Source organism: Equus quagga, chromosome 5, assembly GCF_021613505.1.
Source record: "Equus quagga isolate Etosha38 chromosome 5, UCLA_HA_Equagga_1.0, whole genome shotgun sequence".
In the NCBI taxonomy this organism is placed as follows: Eukaryota; Metazoa; Chordata; class Mammalia; order Perissodactyla; family Equidae; genus Equus; species Equus quagga.
The window spans coordinates 55,760,055-55,778,799 of record NC_060271.1 but is presented as its reverse complement, the minus strand read 5'-3'; the positions used below and the strand labels follow the sequence as shown (position 1 = coordinate 55,778,799).

General features: G+C 45.1%; 1 protein-coding gene and 1 long non-coding RNA gene across 2 annotated transcripts in view; one reads left to right on the top strand and one right to left on the bottom strand.

The window, feature by feature from the left end:
• Positions 1 to 809: 809 nt before the first annotated feature.
• LOC124240260 (uncharacterized) lies at positions 810 to 3,199 on the bottom strand. The gene is made up of 2 exons (XR_006888819.1): positions 2,956 to 3,199; positions 810 to 2,065 (listed from the first exon to the last, which is right to left on the bottom strand). It is a non-coding gene; the product is annotated as an uncharacterized LOC124240260 (long non-coding RNA).
• A 14,956-nt stretch (positions 3,200 to 18,155) lies between these two features.
• Positions 18,156 to 18,745, top strand: part of IL1R2 (interleukin 1 receptor type 2) — a 35,575-nt gene continuing 34,985 nt past the window's right edge. The window contains exon 1 of the mRNA XM_046662619.1: positions 18,156 to 18,174. The gene's annotated coding sequence lies outside the window, so the exon portion shown is untranslated. The remainder of the gene's footprint in view (positions 18,175 to 18,745) is intronic.

Sequence of the window (18,745 nt, the reverse complement as noted above, 5' to 3'; positions counted from 1 at the left end):
TATTCAAGGTTAGAAGGCACATGACAGCTCTCAGGGGGCCTACAGCTGACAGCTTCAAGTCCTTCCTAGAGGTGTGAAGCTGCAAGGGGGCAATAGCTGGACTAATATCAGGGGACCCAAGGTTTGGGGGTATCCTACTCCACTTCGAGAAGATGGAGGTGAGGCTAGTTTGTCCCACTGGGAAAATAGAATTAAAAATTGATGAATAAGTGAAAAGCGATAGGATATATTGGAGTATATGAGGAAGCCATTTGCTTTAAAACTAATATGGCCTGACCTTGTTTTTCCAGAAAGGCCTGATGTGGCCTGTTGAGCATGCATTGTACATCTGCTTTAAACATTTACAATATCCCAAAACCAAGAATGATGCCTTCAAGGATGGGGATGTTGCCTCCCCCTATCAGCATTTCTTTAAGGATAAGCATTTCTTCCCAGAAATGAAGGATTAATTACTGACTTGCTTTCACTCTTCTTGTGACCCCTGACCTGCTGACCACCGATTTGCTGTGCTCACCTTGTGACCACTGACCTGCGATGCTAGCAAAGCATCTCATGACAGTAGTAAAAGAGACATGCCTGTCATGGAACTCTTTGGATGGATGCTCTTTGTTCCAAGATGGTATATACCCACTCTGTACAGCCCGCCTCTTTGGAGCGCTTCCTTCATGGTGGGAAAGTCCTCCTGGGCTATAGTTCTCAAACCTGGCTCATAATAAACTCACTCCAGTTTCAATTTTTAGATTGATTATGTATTGTTTGCCTTGACAAAAATAAAATTTTCTAACCCAGAAAACCTCTCCACAAAGGCAGAAGAGAAAGAAAACAATTTTATTAAATAAGCATAAAACCAGAATGTGATATGCATCACAGGCAACCTGTTAAGAGATTGCAAAGGCAGAAAGAAATTTTACCCCTTATATAGCCAAGCAGATATGACCCATTACATACATGTCCTTGAGATAAACCAGAACTAGTCCTCAAGTAAGAGGACTGGATAGCACCATTTGTCAAACAGAGTTCATCTTAAATTTATCTGGTAATTGGGGTCACCATCTGTCTTAGTTAATTGATTTTATACAAAGGAAATATAAACTTCTCCTATCTTTACGACAAGAAGTAGTTTTACAGCTCAATTCCAGACACCTGCCAAAGTGATACTCCTGTCTCCCACAGAAACTGGGAGACAGGCGATCTCCCTTGATGTTTACCTTTCAAGGAAATGGCTCCCAGGTCCTTGAGAAAGACATGCCTGGGTCATAAAGCTGACAAGAGGCTTATTCAGGTTCTAAAAAAGATTTATGAACATATATTTCAAAGAGACAGAGAAAGAACTTACAAGTTTTCTAAAGTAAATACTCTAAGAAAAGGAAGGGGAGAAAATTCTCTTCCCTTATTTTCAGCAAGGGGAATTCAGCTCCTCGTTTTTAATTTGTATTTACCTTTAAGGCCCCTAAGCGGGAAACGAATAGCAAGTTCCAAGGTGAGGGTCGCCATCGTCCAGCTAGCTGGTCTTTTATCTCGTGCACCGAGAGGACCTGAGGGTGTGATTTAGACTAGAGTGAGGGCGGACAGGCAGAGCAAGGCAGGGTGTGCCGTGGGGTGGCAGGGGTGGATTCAGTCTTTATGGGGCTCTTTGTGGCTAACAAAGAGGTTGAGGTTTGGGAGATGTGGGGCTAAGACTAAACTGGATAGCCAAATTGGGTTTCTGAAGATTCAGTATTAAGATTTCTATAGTCAGAGAGCAAACTTAGTGGGACTCAGACAACCCCTGCTTTCTATTTTAACCCCCCACATCACAGGTTGAAACCCCTCAGTGAGAGGGATTTGGACGAAGCTGAAGTTGGATGTAGGTGCTCAGTGGGTGTTATTCTGACATCTGTATGGGAAGACAGTGCTCACTGCCCAGTGGGAAGCCTGGATCCCATGGCCCAAGTCTTTCATTGAGGGACACCAGCTTCCACTGGGCCTGGTTCTGTCCCAGCTCAGCAGCCTCAGGCTCTCCTCTCAGGCCATCCGGTTTCCTCAGGCTTCTGAATGTTGCAGGTGCTGAGGGCCCAGCTGGAATCTGGGAGTGGCAGGAGGAAGAAAGCCTGCTTTTAGTGTCTAATCCTCTCTTTCTGTGTTCTCTTCCTCTGCCCTCAGGCAACACCTGTGCTTCCTAGAAAAGACACACTCATCTTTTAGGTTGTTTTTCCTAGCTCCTGCTCCTTTCACATGGGTTTTTTTGTTCTTTCTCTTCAGAGACAAGAGAGAGAAAGACAGGAAAACACACACACACACACACACAGGGACACATGCACACGGAATGTGAGAGAGACAGACTCATTCAACGGTTTTCCTGGTGATCTAGGACAGTCTTATATTTTTCTCATATGCGGTTGAAGATCCACATCAGACTCACGTGAGCAGATGCAGGGGAGGGATAAATTCTCCCCTACCCTTCTATGTTCTTCTGGCTGGTCTAAGGATTAAATTGACATGTCACAGATCAACAGGAGAAATTCCAGTTTAATTTCATACATATGAGGGTTCCCCAAGAATATGGGGGCCCAAGGACAAATCAGGCAGTTGAGGCTTATACGCCTTCTTGAGTTAACGAGAAGGGGATAGTGGTTTGGGACTTCAAAAGGGAAAGCAAGTCACATGCAGATGGAAAAGCAAATATTTGGTAAACAAATGTTTGCTGGGCCATGTAGAGACAATGGGATACAGAGCAGACTGCTCTCTAGGCCCTGCCAAGTCTCCCCCATGACCTGTAGCCCATATTCTCTATAGATATCTCTGGTGATAGCTGTATTCCAGGAGCAGGCCCTTTATCTAAATTCTTTTAGGTAGTTAAGGGGGTAAATAACAAGAAAAACTTCCTGAGTCTTCTCTTAGGAATCAGTCTAAATTAATCTTTATGCCAAGGAGACACATTTTGAGGTGGCAAATTATGCTCCCCTACAGTCCCACCTTTGAAACTTCTCCAAGAAGTTCTCAGTCCAGAAGCCGAATTGGTAGATTGTTCCATCTCACTGAACCAGTCTCTTAATCCTGACAGTAGGTCAGTTTGTTTAAACTCATTTTGGAAGGCAGTGATGCAGGTGGACTCCTAAAGTTAGCCCTATAAGGTGCAAGCAATTAAATATTTAATAAGAGGCATTTCTATAGAAACAAAATAATAAAATTGTTAATGGTTAGAACAAATGATAAGCCAGTTGAGCCTAGGGGCAGCCAGTCAAAAAGATTTCTAGATGTCATGGTTGAAACATCTTTTGCAGTTTGAAACATCTCTGATGATATCATTAGGTGTTTGAGTAAACTTTCGGAGTGGTTTACACAGCAACAGGCACAAAGATTGTTTAAACATGGGCTATTATGCTGGTCTCTCTTAAGTTCATATCAAGTTGTTCAGCTTAGTTTGCAAGGCTTCAGGAAAAGGGCAGCTTTAGTTCTCAATGATTCTGAGTCAAAAATGAGAGAAAAATTAGAAACATTAGTTTGGAGAGTTGTAGCCAAATATTTGAGGAAACTAGAAGAATTCAGGATTCAGTCCAGTTTACAGGTGAAAAACATAACCTCAAAGACAATGAACAGAACTAGAATCTAATATCCACAAGTGTGTATTATCATTTCTACTGAAATTATTTTTTCTAACTAAAATCACCCCAATTTTTTTTATCAAAGATAGCCAAGTTAAGACTAACTTACTTGAAAATAAGTCTAGTTTTAATAAGCTTGGCCTGATTGTTTACACAAATGCAGCAAGAATAGCAATTGATCATATAGCCTCTTTTAAATCTGCTTTGGTGGAACTTTTCATGAGGCATCTCCAGATTGAACTTTTAACCACCTCTTGAGACTAAGAAACCAAGCCAATGTTTACCACCAAACTATGCCTTTAGATTTGGGTTAATTCCTCTCTTCTTGAGGTCCCCCAAATATCCTGAGGTTTCTGCACCTGCCAAGAAGTGACCTTCATTACTCACCTGGTAAAGCTGCTGGGAACCCTGTAAGCAAAAAAATTTTTTTCCCCAAGGCCAACTTTTCCAAGGGGACTTTATTGGCTTCCATAAAGTCAGTCTTAGTTCCTTAAAGCTGTCTGGTTATATCTGAGTCTATGTATGTTTCTCTCAAACATGACATTCCAGTCAAAGCCTTGATAGTATAACTAGTGTTTCCAATTGCGTCCTGTTACAAGAACAGATTCTTAGTGAACTTATCTAAATAAGTTTATTGTCATGAAAATAAGAATACTTACTAAGAGTTTCCAAATTCTGGAGGGATTAGGTAAGGAGAAAAAGAGAAATATTTCGATTCTGCTTACAAAGGTATAATTTAACAAATTGCTGTAGGTCATTGTTGGCTTAGGAGAAAAAACATTTCCTTGTATCTGGAAAAGATAAAAGAAAAAAAAATTAAAGAACCAGTAAGATTTCAAATAAAAAACCATAAAAGTTATAATCATCTTTGTTAGTTCATTTAGTCCCATGTAATTAATTCTTGCTGACCTTGATCTTTTGTTAGCAGTTTTATGAAGCCATCAGTTTCTTTGTTAGTGTTCTGCAAATCCTTACCCAGTTCAATGGTATGATCTGAAAGTTATTTGAAACTGGCATTCTAGAGTACTTTATATGAATCCCTTTGAAGATGAAGCATATTTGCAAAAGCATCAGAGTAAAACAATAACTGCCTGTAAATTACACAAGACAAAAAGGCATGGTTAAATCTGATTACAATGCAATTGACAAGGAAATTTGGCTATTTCTGTAACACACATTTTAAGATAGTGACTAGAATTATGACTGATAACGTTATACCAGGACATAGCAAATTTTTGGAATTTCATATAATTTTTAGAACACTTATATTAATAGCATTTGCCCATGAAATGTAACTTACGGTGGTTTATCATCACTTACTTGACAATGCTTCCCATGTAATTTAACATGCCAAATAAACCTGATTAATTTAATATCTTCCTTTTTACAAAAAGAGAGACAAAATCCTTGGAAATGTTCCAAAGGCCCTTTGGAACATTTAAAAGTTAGTTGTGGTCAAAAAGACTTCATTTAGAATTTGATTATGGGAAGTTTGTAAAAAATATCAAACGATTTTAAAACACTTGGTCAAATAGAATCATAGGTCACTGTGAAACAATACTTAGTTATCCACTTAACCATGATGATAATTAAAGACTTCTCGGGCAAATACAGAATGTTAAATAGTTGTAAGTAAAACTTAGCTCTTGTAATGAAAGACTTGATAAAATAACATAGGAAATTATTTTGATAAAACATGAAATCCATGCTTTTTAGGCAGACCACTCAAAGATAAAGAAAAACCTTTCACAATCTCTTCAACAAGGGCACACCAAAAAGCCAAGAAAACTTTGTCCTTTTAAGAGAGAGAAAACAAAATTCTAATTTTGCACCAGCTTACTTTTAATATTAAAACTCATTTACTCAATTAAATTCTTTCTAATCATAGCCAGTTTGACCATGCATAAAACTCTTTTCTCAAGGTTCCTTTTCCATAAACTTTCTATAACTTCTCTTTTTGCATTCAGATATTGTCCTATGCTTATCCTCTCTTTAGGACAAAATTATTTTCTTTTCCCTTAACAAAACACATTTCCATTCCTTAAGCCCTTTTTTTTTTATCATAAATACATTTTATTTTCCTTACATACAAAGATGTTTCCCTTATTACTTCAGTAGTTTAAATTGCACATATTAATTAGAATTTTTAACTCTTAGAAACTTTAATTTCTAGTGAAAACTAAGAAATAAGCAGTTGTGAACTGTTTGTTATACCAATATATATTTTTTGATTGACAAATTTATGAATACATTTCATAATTTCTAGAAACATGTTTCTCCATAGTACAATCTTTCAGTAAAGCACAAGACATTTACTAAGAGATCCAAATTTATCTTTTAGTTGCTCTGTAATAAGAAACCAAAAGTAGCTAAACCTATGTTTAGTAATTAAAGTTCATTATTTTACCTTATTTGGAAGTGATCTAGATATTTAATGAATTTCCATAATTTAATTTATGAAAATTCTAAGGTTTCTAGTTACCAAAAAGATTTTAAAGCTATTTTTAAGCACATATATCATAACACATAATTACTGCAAAAAGAACACCTAAACATTTACCTTATTTATGTTTATTTAAATCATTTTTTCTTGACAATTATGTTTAGATAGCCTACAATAAGTTCATTAGACATTAGAAAAAGTCAGCTGTCATTCCTATCATTCTAAGCTATTATATACACATTTGTTTGCTGAAAAATTTTGTAACAGAAATAACATGAACTTATTTGACTTTTGGTAAACCTAGGTAGAATTAAAAGTTTTATATTTAATGCTGATAACTCTAAAGACATATCTATTTTAGTTAAACCAAACTTAAATTAGCTTTAATATTGAATATTTTCCTAGATCATGTGAACCTGAAAAACATTTAGATTGCTTTCTATTATATTTCTGAGAACTTTTAGGAACACTTAGAGTGCTTATTCGTTTTTAAGTAGAACTCTGTCAATACAAATAATCCATAACCAACCTATAAATAAAAATTGGGGTGAGTTTATTATGAGCCAGAGTGAGGATTATAACCTGGGAAGGCCTTAGAAGGTGTTCAGAGAAACGTAGGTTTCAGTACAGTCTTATATCTTTTCAGAACAAAGAACATACATTAAACACACGTAGGATACATTTCCATCAAAATTTGAAAGAGGTCTTCAGTTGCAAGTTAGCAGGTCAATATGATCTTGATGTCAGGAAAGGGACTAATCTGGGCGTTATCAATAGGGCGTAGGAGGGGAAATATGCATTCTTATCCTAAGAGAGTGCTTTATAAAAAGAGTTTATAGGTTAAGCAGATGTACAATGTGTGTTTGATAGGCTGTAAGTCGGGCTTTTTAGTTCAAGCTGAATCAGTTTTGAACTCAAATAGTTACCCCATATACCTCAATATGTCAGAATTTCTTATCTCAGCTCTTCTAAATTACCTTTAGTAATACTACCCAGAGGTTGGAAAGTATCACACATTTACAACATGCCTATATAGATATACATACAGACAGACACAAAGAGAGATCTCATGGTTTTCATTTTAAAATTTTCCTTAAGTTAGACTTTTGGGCAGGGGGCTTCTACTGCAGTTTACACTTTTAGAGGTTTCTTTTCCACCTCTTTTTTCCCCTTCAGTCAGAGGAATTGGGGATGGTCTAGATAGAGTCCCTGCAGGCACAGGGAAAGAACGTAAATTACTTTAAGGGGGACTTTGGGTTGTCTGTATCTGGTCTCATAGAGATTTGCAAAACAAAGACAGCTGTTTTCAAGTCCTAGCCTGAATATCAAGAGACTGACCCGCCCATCCAACTAAACTTGCTTCTTTATATCAGGGAGATTTCCAACTAAGATGTAAATTAAAGGGTCTGTGTTCTAGAACTTTAGGACAGTTATTTAGACTGAGAGCTCTCTAAAAAAATTTTCTTTTCAATTTAGAAATTTTTCCAATTTAAAACATCATCATCTGCCATTGACAAATAGGATCTTCTCAATAGTGACTCAAACCAATAAGCCTTTTTACAGCTTAACCATGGACACAAGAGGCATCCCCAAGGGAGAGTACAAAGGATGCAGCCCTCAGAAGACCCAAGGAGTTTACTCCCAGAGTTAGCCTGAGAAAGCAAATGTGGTAATTATGAGGGGCCCTGTTTTTAAACAGCTGTTCCAAAACACAGGGTATCATGTGTTTCCCCCCTCTTGAATAGAACAGGGTGACTTGCCCAGACAAAAGTTCATCAAATTATTCTAGATTCTCTGAGCTCATATCCACAGCCTATTCTGCTGCTTACCAGATGCATGTGTATCCTCTGGCTGGCAGAGACCAGAGGGAATATTTTCACTGGTCATAAAGACAAACATAGAGCAAGATGAGAGAGAAACCTCACCGTGTTATTCTTATATGCACATTAACAACTTTAGCTAAGTCTTGAGTCTCTTGGAGTCAAACCAATACCTAAGAGGGATATGCCCCTGGGTTGGAGATTACATGATGTTTTTATGGTGTATCTCCTTGCACAGAAATTTTCTTGAGGTTGGTGGGTGACCTAGTGTCCATCTAACTTGTTCTGTGACCAATTATCCTAGCACAAGTGCCTTTTTTTTTTCTGCTTTATCTCCCCCAACCACCCCTGTACACAGTTGTATATTTTAGTTGCAGGTCCTTCTAATGCACAAGTGCCTTCTTGAGGTGGTGAACACCTTAAAGACTTTTAAATGCTTGACCCATGCCCACGACTTTTGTGGCTTTGGTTTCCAAGATGTCCCTTAGCAACAGCGTTATGACAAACAATACAATAGACAGAGACAAAGACAAAAGAAAACAATGACTATCTCTGGTAGGAATGGGATCAACAGAAAACCAGAGTATTCATTCCAAGTCTTTACCCGAGTCACTTATTCCAAAGAAACTAGCTCCACAAATATTTTCTCCTTCTACTCTAAATTGAGAGAGGAAAAAAACACTGACCACTCTCATTTCCAAGAGACCCTGCAGACAGAGATCCAGGAGGCTGATGCAGTAAGAATGCTCACTTTCTGCTGGCTCTTGTTAGGGGTCCCAGGATCGTTCAGCTGTAGCAGTACTGGAGTAAGCAGCATTTAACCCCTTAGGCTAATCCTGCAGACTATGCCAATTGTTGGGGAGGAAGAAATTTTCCTCTACCCCTCTAGGTTCTTCTGGTTGGCCTAAGAATGGAGTTGACATGTCACAGATTAACAGGAGAAAATCCAATTTAATTTTGTACGTATGGGCATTCCACAAGAACATGAGGATCCAAGGACAAATCAGGCAGTTGAGGCTTATATACCTTCTTGAACTAAAAAGAAGGGGATAGTGGTTCAGGACTTCAAAAGGCAGGAAGGCAATTCACATGCAGATGGAAAAACAAATGTTTGGTGAACAAATGTTTGCTGGGCCATGCAGAGACAACGGGATACAGAGCAGACTGCTCTCTAGGCCCTGCCGAGTCTCTCCCAGCACCCCTAGCCCAAATTCTTTGTAGGTATCACTGGTGATAGCTCTATTCTTGGAACAGGCCCTTTACCTAAATTCTTCTAGGCAGTTAAGAGGGAAATAACAAGAAAAGCTTCCTGAGTCTTCTGTTTCTTAAAAATAATTAACCTAAATTAATGCTTGTGCCAAAGAGGTATATCCTAGGGGGGCAAATTTTACTCCCCTACAGAGGATAAAAATGCAGATTCTTTGACCTTGTATGCTTCCAGAACTGGAAACTCTGGGGGGGGGGGGGGGGTCCAGGAAGCTGCGTTTCTAACCAGCACCCCTCCATGCTTCCTACATTGGCGGGAGCTTGAGAAAGGGGCTCCTCTAGAGACAGTCTGCCTAGGGAAAGGGCACTGTCCTCTGAATCAGAAAGGCAGGACTGCCACTTACTGTGTGGGTGACATTGGACAAACTCCCAACCTCCCTCTGTCAAAGAGAGAGAACTCCTCAGCAGTTTGGGGAGGGTTTCATGAGAAAACGTATGCACAAATGGTCTTAAAACTGCAAAGTAGTATAGTAAAAACAGAAGTAGCATAGCACTGTTTCTGCTTGGGAATCTTCTGGGCCTTTAAGCATCCTTATGTTTGGAAAATACCGAGTCCCCTAAAGCATCAAGCTCTCTTTCTCCCCTAGCTGGGTCCACTGCCAGTTCTTCCTTTTAAAGACGTTCAGAGGAGGCTCCAAAGGGAATTCCAGGACCAACCCGCTCTGCGCGGGGAAGTGCATGAGGCTGCCTCCCAGCCTGTGCATGCTTGGACCCATGCGCTACCCAGTGATGTCATCTACACCTCGCCCAGGTAGGAGGGAGTTGCATCAGCTTCCTCCACTAGGGGCACCATTGAGGTCTAGTGCCCAGGTTCCTCTAGCATGGCTGCCCATGTTCCTCCGGGGTCTCATTTAATGTCCAAATGAACAACTTACATGATATGAGGAAGTAAAGTACACAACCAGGTACTCATTGGTCCTGTCTTCAAGAATGTGCTGATCTTCCCAGTGGGATTCCAGACTTGTTGAGGGCTGGGTTGAATATTCTCATTTCTATTTAACGCTAAATTGGCACTCAGTTAATTCTTGCTGAATTGAAAAGCTTTTAGCATCCTGGTTTTCTCAGATCTGGCCCCGCGGGGATCAAATACGATTAATTTTTAAATAATAATAACAATAATAAATTATTAAGAACTTACTATAAGCACTTACTATAGTCAGACGCCAAACCTAAGTGGGTTATCTGTGAATTATCTCCTTTCATCCTCCCTACAATTTATAAGCAGGTACTTTCACAGCTTAATCTACTGATGAGGAAGTGGAAGCTTCTAGCAGCTAAATCAAGTGCCCAAAGTCACACAGCTGTCAGTAACGGGCTGGGGTCAGACCCCAGTCAGTCCCTTCCCCTGATTCTTTTTCCCCTCAACTAATCAGTACTCCTTTGTAAAGTCAGATGCTGTAGCAATGGCTGCTGCCCTCTCTTCCAGCCTGTCCAGAGGAATTATGGTAAGAAGGAGGGTGGGATCTTGTAGGGAATAGTGTTGTCTACGTGTATGACTTTGGTTTCATTTATTTATGTATTCATGCTTTGGGGTTTATTTTTTTAACCATTTTCAAAAAACAGCCACAAACTCCATGTGATTTGATCTCCACATCAGCCTGGCGAGCTGGTCAGGAAAAATGTTGCTGCATTTTCTTTGAGGAAAGAGACTCGGAGAAGCTATGATTTGCTCGAGGACAGTGGGCTGGGAAGTGATGGGGTTGGGCCTGGAACAAGAGATTGCCCACTCCTGTCCCAGGAAAGGCAAAGAGAGCCAGAGCCCAGAGGGGGACTCGCCGGGGCGGGGGCTGGCTCCGCTGGATCTGCCCGCAGACTCGCTACCACTCCAGCCGATTTGGAGACGAGGCAGGTTTGGGAGAACTCATGTTCAAATTACTGCTAAGAAAGAGAGGATCTTGGAAGGTGATTTTAAGATCCTATTTCTGACTTGGAATGACTAAACCAGCAGCCACAACAATCACAACACAAAAACTTCCCAAAATAAAAAGAATCAAACCCTGCAAACCGGAAGCCTTCTCTGGGGAAAAACAGGCATGCACGGGTCATGTCATGAGTGAGGATGTGGTCATACCTTCCTGCCCCAGCCCGGGGCTGACTCCTGAGATGTGGGCCAACGTGATGGGCAGGGAGCGGAGCTGGCTGTGGTGACAATGATGAAGACAATGGGCTACCAGAAACTGAGGGGTTTATGTTGGGAGAACATCCCAGCTTTGGGGAGGAGGGCTGGAACCTTGGCTAGATGGCTCAGCTGAGGTGCCGGGGCCACAGCAGCTCTTGGGACCAAGAAATGATGTTGCTGAGAAAATGCCCCAGGGCTCCTGGTGCGCATGCTCCCGTGGCTTTGGCTGGATGACTCAAGACTTGAAAACACTAGGCTAGAACACATCTGTGGGCCCCTCTCGGAGAACTGATTATTCTAGCTCCTTCAAAACCTCCCAGGTATGGGTTGAAGTTTGGGACTTGAGATCACTGGGTACTGGCACAAGGTCTTTGGTCTTGGAAATTGAGAAAGTGAATATACAAATGGACAATGGCTGGAATAGATATAAAAACAGAACTCTGACCCACAATCCGCAGTAACCAGCACAGGAAGCCGGCCTGCTATCTCTAATCAGCCAGCACTTCTCTAGCAACCTGTCCGGGAGGCCAAACAACAACCCCTGTAACAATCGGCCCCAAATGGCCAGGATTTGATTAGTAACTGATGGCTTCCCTAATTTTTGTCCCTGCCTCCAACTTAGGATCTGCCAGAGAAAGCCAAATGTGTACCCCTAACCAATCACACAAGATGTCCCCCACCTAGTGAGGCTACCTCCGGCTTCCCCACACAAACAGCCTCCCAGCAGGTCACACCTGAACCTTCCCCTTTCTTTCATTATGAAGCTTTCCCAGTCCTCTGCCTGCCTTTGAGTCTCTGCCAAATCGCAAGCGATGGTGGCTGACTCCCTGCAGTAGCAGCTCTGAATAAGTAGCCTTTGCTGGTTCTCATTAGAGTGGTCTTCATTTATTTCCACAAAAGCATGCATCTGACCTATAAAGAACCCTAAAACAAAGTGGGCAGGGCCAGCTCAGAGGGCTTCTGCCTCAGCACTCCTTCCAGCTTCCCTCAACTCCTGCACTTGGAGCAAGGGGTGGGGGGACACAAGCCTTGGGGGATAATTTCAAGGCCTCTGTCCTAGGCTGGTGGCAGTGAGACAGGAGGAAGTTTCACAAGAGCAGGGAATTTCAGAGAGCAAGGTCCCCCTGAAAGCCAGCTGCTGGGTCAAGGGTCCCCGGAACGTGGCAAACAAGCATGTGTGGCTGCCCTCTTATAGAACCACAGCACAATGATCAAAATCAGGTCGTTCACATGATATGCTTATCTAACTTACGGACCTTATACCGATTTTTCCATTTGTCCCAGCGATGCCCTTTGGAACGAAAGCGAATCCAAGAGCATGCGTTACATTCAGTTGTCATCTCTGTTCAGTCTCCTGTCATCTGGAACGGGCGACGTCTTTCTTTGCACTTCATGACATTGACACTTTTGAAGGGTGTGGGATGGGGCTTCTGGAGAAGGTGCCTCACTTTCTGTCTGGTGTTTGCTTGTGATTAGATTCAGGTTTGTACCTTGGCAGGGGCCCCAGGGGTGAGGCTGAGCTCCCCTCAGTGCCTCAGGGAGCCGCCTTCGGTGTCCACGTGTGACTTCCTGTGTGGCCTGAGTGGAAGCTGTGCCCCAGGTGCTGCCGGCATCCTGGTCAAGAGAGCTCAGTCCAGAGGGCAGCTGTGCCCCAGGAGGCTTCTTGTCATTGCTATCTCAATCAACAGCCAACCCAGGTCAGCGTCAGGTTTTTTGGTGAAAACAGTGACCTATTAATGGGCATAGTGTAATTTAGAAATGAGCTCTCATTTCTGAGATTAAAGGTGTTCAAGATGTGTGGCTAAAATATTTTAGAGAGAATTTCCCATACTTCTGTAAACAGGACGATGCCCTAGTCATCCTGTATCCAGCCTGGGTCACTGGTGGATTCTGGTGGCCTAATGCTGTCTTGGCTTTTGGCTTGAATGAATACTTTGTGCTGGGTAGGTCAGAGGACCTATAAGAATGGAGAACTGGAACTTTCTTGAGCCTACTGAATAGGGTATATGAACATTTTTTTTGTCCTTGCTTGTTAATAAACAAGTTCAGTTAAAAAAAGTCTGTACATGTATGAGCCAAAAGTTGGTCTTGAACTTGTTTTCATCCTAACCTGGTGGCAAGAGGCTGGGTGGAGTGGCCTGTCACCATCTTCAGACTTACTCCCCAGACTTATCTCTCAGATCAGTTTGCAGTTGAGGGAAATTTCTTCAGTACTGTCACTGAGCATTTAAGAAAGCCCACGTACCCCGTATTTATTTATTTATTTACTGAGGAAGATTGGCCCTGAGCTAACACCTGTGCCAGTCTTCCTCTATTTTGTATGTGGGTTGCCACCACAGCATGGCTGATGTATGGTGTATGTCTGTACCTGGGATCTGAAACTGCAAACCTTGGCCACTGAAGTGGAGTGTGCCAAAATTAACCACTACGCCGGGGGGCTGGCCCCCACATACCCCTCTTTTAAGTTTGTGTGAGGGACTCTTGGATGTCTCATGCCATCCTGCATTTGCAAACAGAACACACAGCAAGTCCTCCTCAGAATATAAAGCTGTGATTCTTCAACTCATTTACATATCGGCGTTCCCCCAGACCTTTTTAAAAATCCTGATGCCCAGGCCACTCTTTGGACCTGTGGAATCAGAATGTCTGTGGATGGGGCCTGGGCGTCAGGATTCTCCAAAGCTCCTGGGTGATGATCAGGCGTGGTCAGGGTTGAGAACTGCTGGAGGAAGGATCCTGGGCCCACAGGTGAGTAAACAGCTGGGACCTACCCTCCTGCCACTTCAGAGAGCAGGACCCATGAGGGGGCCAGGAGGACACTGGAATGTTCTTCTAGGGTTGGACACCAGGCAGGCCTGGGATCTGCTTGTGCCGTGGATGCCACCTCGCTAGCTCATCATTTTTGAGTTATCTCCTTCCCTCCTCTCAACCTCTTGGAAAGGTCCAGGTGTGAGCAATGGAGGGAGGCATAGCTTTGACCAAGAAGGCCTGGTTGGGGATTTGGGGTGAGGTTTGGCCCCCAGTACTGGCCAAATTTAGTCCTCACACACCTGCCTTAGCGGCAGACAGCTGCTCCTGCCCACGGTGGGAGGAAGGTGCTCGTGTGAAGAGGCCACGTTGAACGGTCTCTGGAAACTCCCTCTGGAAGGTTTTTGTCTCATGTTCAGTTCCCAAACCTTCCCCTCCCTTCCCACCCTGGGTGCTGGCCTGTGGTGGGGCTGTGGTGGCTCAGTGCTTCAGCACCCTCTGCCCTCCTCCCTTGGGGACACTGGGAAGGGAACGGACATCTGTGCTCTGGCGCAACTATTTTCCAGGGAAAAGCTATGGGGATGTTACTTCTGCCTGGCTCCCAGGGCAGCAGGGGGCCTGAAAAAAGAAACACAGGAATGGCTCCCTTCGGTTCTCAGGAGGAGGCCGGCAGGCACTGGCATTTCAGTTCTAGCTCCCTTGTTCCAGCATTACTGGCTTTTGCACTTCAGGGACGACACCGATGGAGACTCGTTGGCAGTGTAGACTCCCTGAGAGTGGTCAGCCTGAAGGAGCTGCTTGAAGAGGCAGGAGGGGCCGCTCTGGGAGAGGGAGTGACGGGGACAACCTTATATGAGGGTCCGGGGGCCCAGTGCTGGCCAGGGAGGGAAGATGTCTGCAGGATGAGGGCCTCGAGCAAAGGTCCCGGCCTGTGGTTGAAGGGCAGGATGCCTGAGGCCAGCGGGCTGATGGTGGAGAGTGGCAGCCCTGTGGCTAGGCCGGTGTCCTGTAGCCCCAAGGCCACGTCCTGATCTTATCCACTAAAGAGACCACCATGGACCACTCTCACCTCAGACCGGGACCAAGTTCTGGTGGGACCCTGGGCGCTGTGCTGGCTGGGTAACCGAATGCACTCAGGGGGCCTCGAGAAGCCAAGAGCGTCTCTGGGAAGATGAGAAGCATTGTCATCAGAAGGGGCTGCTCTGCATCTCTGACCACGTGCAGAGCAGAGCCCCAGGCTTGTTGGTGCACATGTCAGCTCCCTCCCCCTGGACTGATTCCTATTTCCCAGCCACCACCCAGAACCCAGGATTCTCAAGAACCCTATTGCTCAGACTTCTCAGCTCGCTCTGCCCAATCTGAGCATCCAGTTATTAAAAGTTCATCACCGTGAGAACCAGGCCTCTGAGGAGCACAGAACTGACCAGACGGGGGAGAGGTGTCACTCACAGTTGGGCCTGCGGTCCCCTGGCAACTGGGAGAGGGCCTAGAAATGGTCAGGAGACAGAGGCCAGGCAGGTGGCCTCCACCCCATTCCACACCAGGTGGCATGTGTGGCAGGAACAGGATCTGGATCTGGGAACAGGGTTTGGAGTTCAGAGGTGCTCCTGCTTTGGCACCCTGGCTCTCTTCTTCACTAGCTGTGTGACAGGCTCGCTGCCCCTCAATCTCCCATCACCTCGTAAGGTGAGCGGGTACCACTCAAGGGCATGGAGGGTTGAGACTTTAAACAGAATGATGCGTGTTGTGTATTGAACCCAGTGCCTGGAGCGCGGGATGGGCTTCATAGACATCAGTCCCCTTTGTCTCCTTCTGTGGGAACTGTGCTGACGGCGGAGCTGATCATGAGGAAGTCGAGAGCTAAGTCATCAGAGCCAGGGGTTTGTGGGTATGGCCTGCTTCCTTTGAGATCCATCCCCCAAGGTCAGGCCGAGCACAAGGACCATTCCAGCTGGCACCCAGGCATACCCCAGGGAAGGGGAAATGGGTCCCATTTCTCCAGCTTGGACTTCCCCCACTGCCCTCCCACCTTACTCATTCACTTCACTTCCATAGATGTCACTAGCTTCCAGGAACATGGACCAGTTTCCTGGCCTCTGAGCTATCCTCCCCGCCATGGTGCCTGGCCCTAGATGTCTTTGCACAGCCAGTAAGCAGCTCCTGCAGGTCCCAGCCTGACCTGGGAGAGGGGCCTGGCAGGAATAAGGTCAGAGGCCTGGCAAGGCTGACTCAACACTGAGCCAGTAGCCTAGGGCTCCCTAAATTCCCTCTGACTGCAGTAGGCTGGTCCCAGCACCCAGGGTGGGGCTGTGCCCACGGAGGGGGGCCAAGGGCCCTGGCTGCCAAGGCTGGGAACGGGCAGGCCGTTACTCGGCCCTCCTAGGATAAACAGAGCTGTTTCTAGGTGGGTTTCACCCCGTGCGAGCCAGCTCCCTTGGTACCTCGCATCCTCACACCTTGGGCTGGTTGTCACGGCCAAGCATCAGAGTTGGGGCCGGCTCTGTAGCAGCTGCTGATGTTTCCTAAGTGCTTTACGTTGTGCATAGCACTTTTTGAAATGCTAGTTTCATCCTAAAACAACCCTGGAGAGATAGTATTATTGTCCCCATTTCACAGAGGAGAAAACAGAGGCACAGAGAAGTTAGGAGTTGTGCCCAAGGCCACTAACTAGTAGAGAGTCATACTCACCTTTGCACTTTAACTCCTTGAACTCAGCAGGTGATTAACAAATGTTTGTTGGGCTCCACTGATTTAGCGAATGATATTGCTCGTGTGTCCCCTGCCCTCGCTCACCAGCACCTCCATTTGAGGCTGGCTGCTCAAGATCAGTGGTGCAGACCCTCCTCCTGGGGCAGGGTGTGGGCTGTGCTTCTGTCCAGCTCCCAGCACCCGAGTCTGGGGCCCAGCGCTGCCCCTGGGGTGTGCAGAGGCTTGAGGAGGGTGGGTTTGCAGAAGGCCTCTCAGCTGCCCCACCTGGGAAGACCTTTTCCCTCTGGCCTCATTCCACTTGGCTGGAGCAGCAAAGCAATTAACTTCTTGATGGAATGTGATAGGCTCATCGCCCCCTCCGCCCGGAGTGGAATGTCGGTTGGAAGAAGAGAACGATGGACACGCCTGCCCCTCTCTGCGGTACGCGGTGCTCAGGATGCACTGTTCTGTTGCTGCAGGCTGGGGAGTCAGGTGACAGTTTTGGTCTTGTTGGAGATGTTTGTCATCTTTCTTTGTATTTTTAGTCTTCTGAGAATGTGGACGGCCAAACAATAAATGTTGCCCATTGCCTCTCGGCGGAGTTCTTAGCTGCTGCCTCCACCCCTGCACAGGTGAGCTACACCGTGTCCCAGCACTGAGCTGGCCGCTGGCCTCCTATGGGGCGGGGGGTCTGGGACCAGAGGGCCTCAGTCGGAATCTCAGCTCCAGCACGGACTGCCTGCGTGTGTTAGTTCCCACAAAACTTGGTTTAGAACAACAGCGACGTACTGTCTCACAGGTTGGGAGGCCGAGAGTCCCAGATCACGGTGTCGGCAGGCCGTGCTCCCTCTGACGGCTCTCGAGGAGGATCCTTCTCGGCCTCTTCGGGCTTCTGGTGTTGCCAGCAATCCTTGGTGTCCCTGGGCATACAGGGGGCCACTGCACTCACACAGCTGTCTGCTCCTCCTGTGTCTTCATGTCGTCTTCCCTCTGTGTGTATCTGCCTCTGTGTCCAAATTTCTCCTTTTTATGAATAACACTGGAGTAGACCCCATCCTAATGACCTCATTTTAACTTGATTGCCTCTGTAAAGACCCCGCTTCCAACTAAGGTCACATTCTGAGGTCCTGGGGATTAAGCCTCCAACGTATCCTTTTTTTTGCTGGGGAGATGCAATTCAACCCATAACGCCCTGTTACCTTTGACACGTTACCTGCATACCTCAGTTTCTTTATCTGCAAAACGGGGCTGCTCACACATCATAATACTTATCTCATAGGGCTGTTGGGATGACTAGATAAGTCAGTATGTGCATGAAGTGCTTGGAACAGAGTTAGGCACGTAGTCGACGCTCCCGGAGTGGGAGCAGCTGTGACCATGACCCTCTTCTCGCAGTTGCAGGGCTGCAGGCTCTGGGAGGTTAGGACGCTCGCCGAGGGTTTGAAGCCGGATTAGGAACCCAATCCCTCCAATGCCTGGAAAGAAAGCCGCGCAGCCATGATTCAGGTAAGAGACCTTGGCTGCCCTGTTTGTTTCTCAGGCATTGTTCTGAGAAGCAGATCAGGCTGAGTTAGTGGGGGAATGTGTACATTTAAAAAAAGTAGTTGGAAGTCTGCCAGGTACACTCTGGAAATGGATCCAGGCTAACAGAGTTCTGGGTAGAGACACCTAGAACAAATAATTGCGATTTGTTATCAAGGCATCATCACTTTGTGACCATTTTTCATTAAGTATGTAATGTGTACTCGCTGTACTTTTGTTAGTTTTTTACTTAGCAATACTTTTTAAGACAGATGGAATCCGGATAAATTTCACCCTAGTCCCGTTCCCTAAGTGTCAGCATTATTGACGCCTCTCCTTTGCTGAACCGCTTAGTCAGATCAAGGCTTAGCCGTCCCAAGGGTAATGGGGTGATACACCGCAGACTCCGGGGGTGAGAACAGATAATGCTGGTTGCCGAGACCAAGTCCAGGGAGAACTGACGTTTGATGGCTCTGCTTTGTGGAAGGAATTGTCCTGTGCAGAGGACCTTAGTGTTGGTCATTGGTTAACCAGCATGTCGTTTGTGGTAAATTGA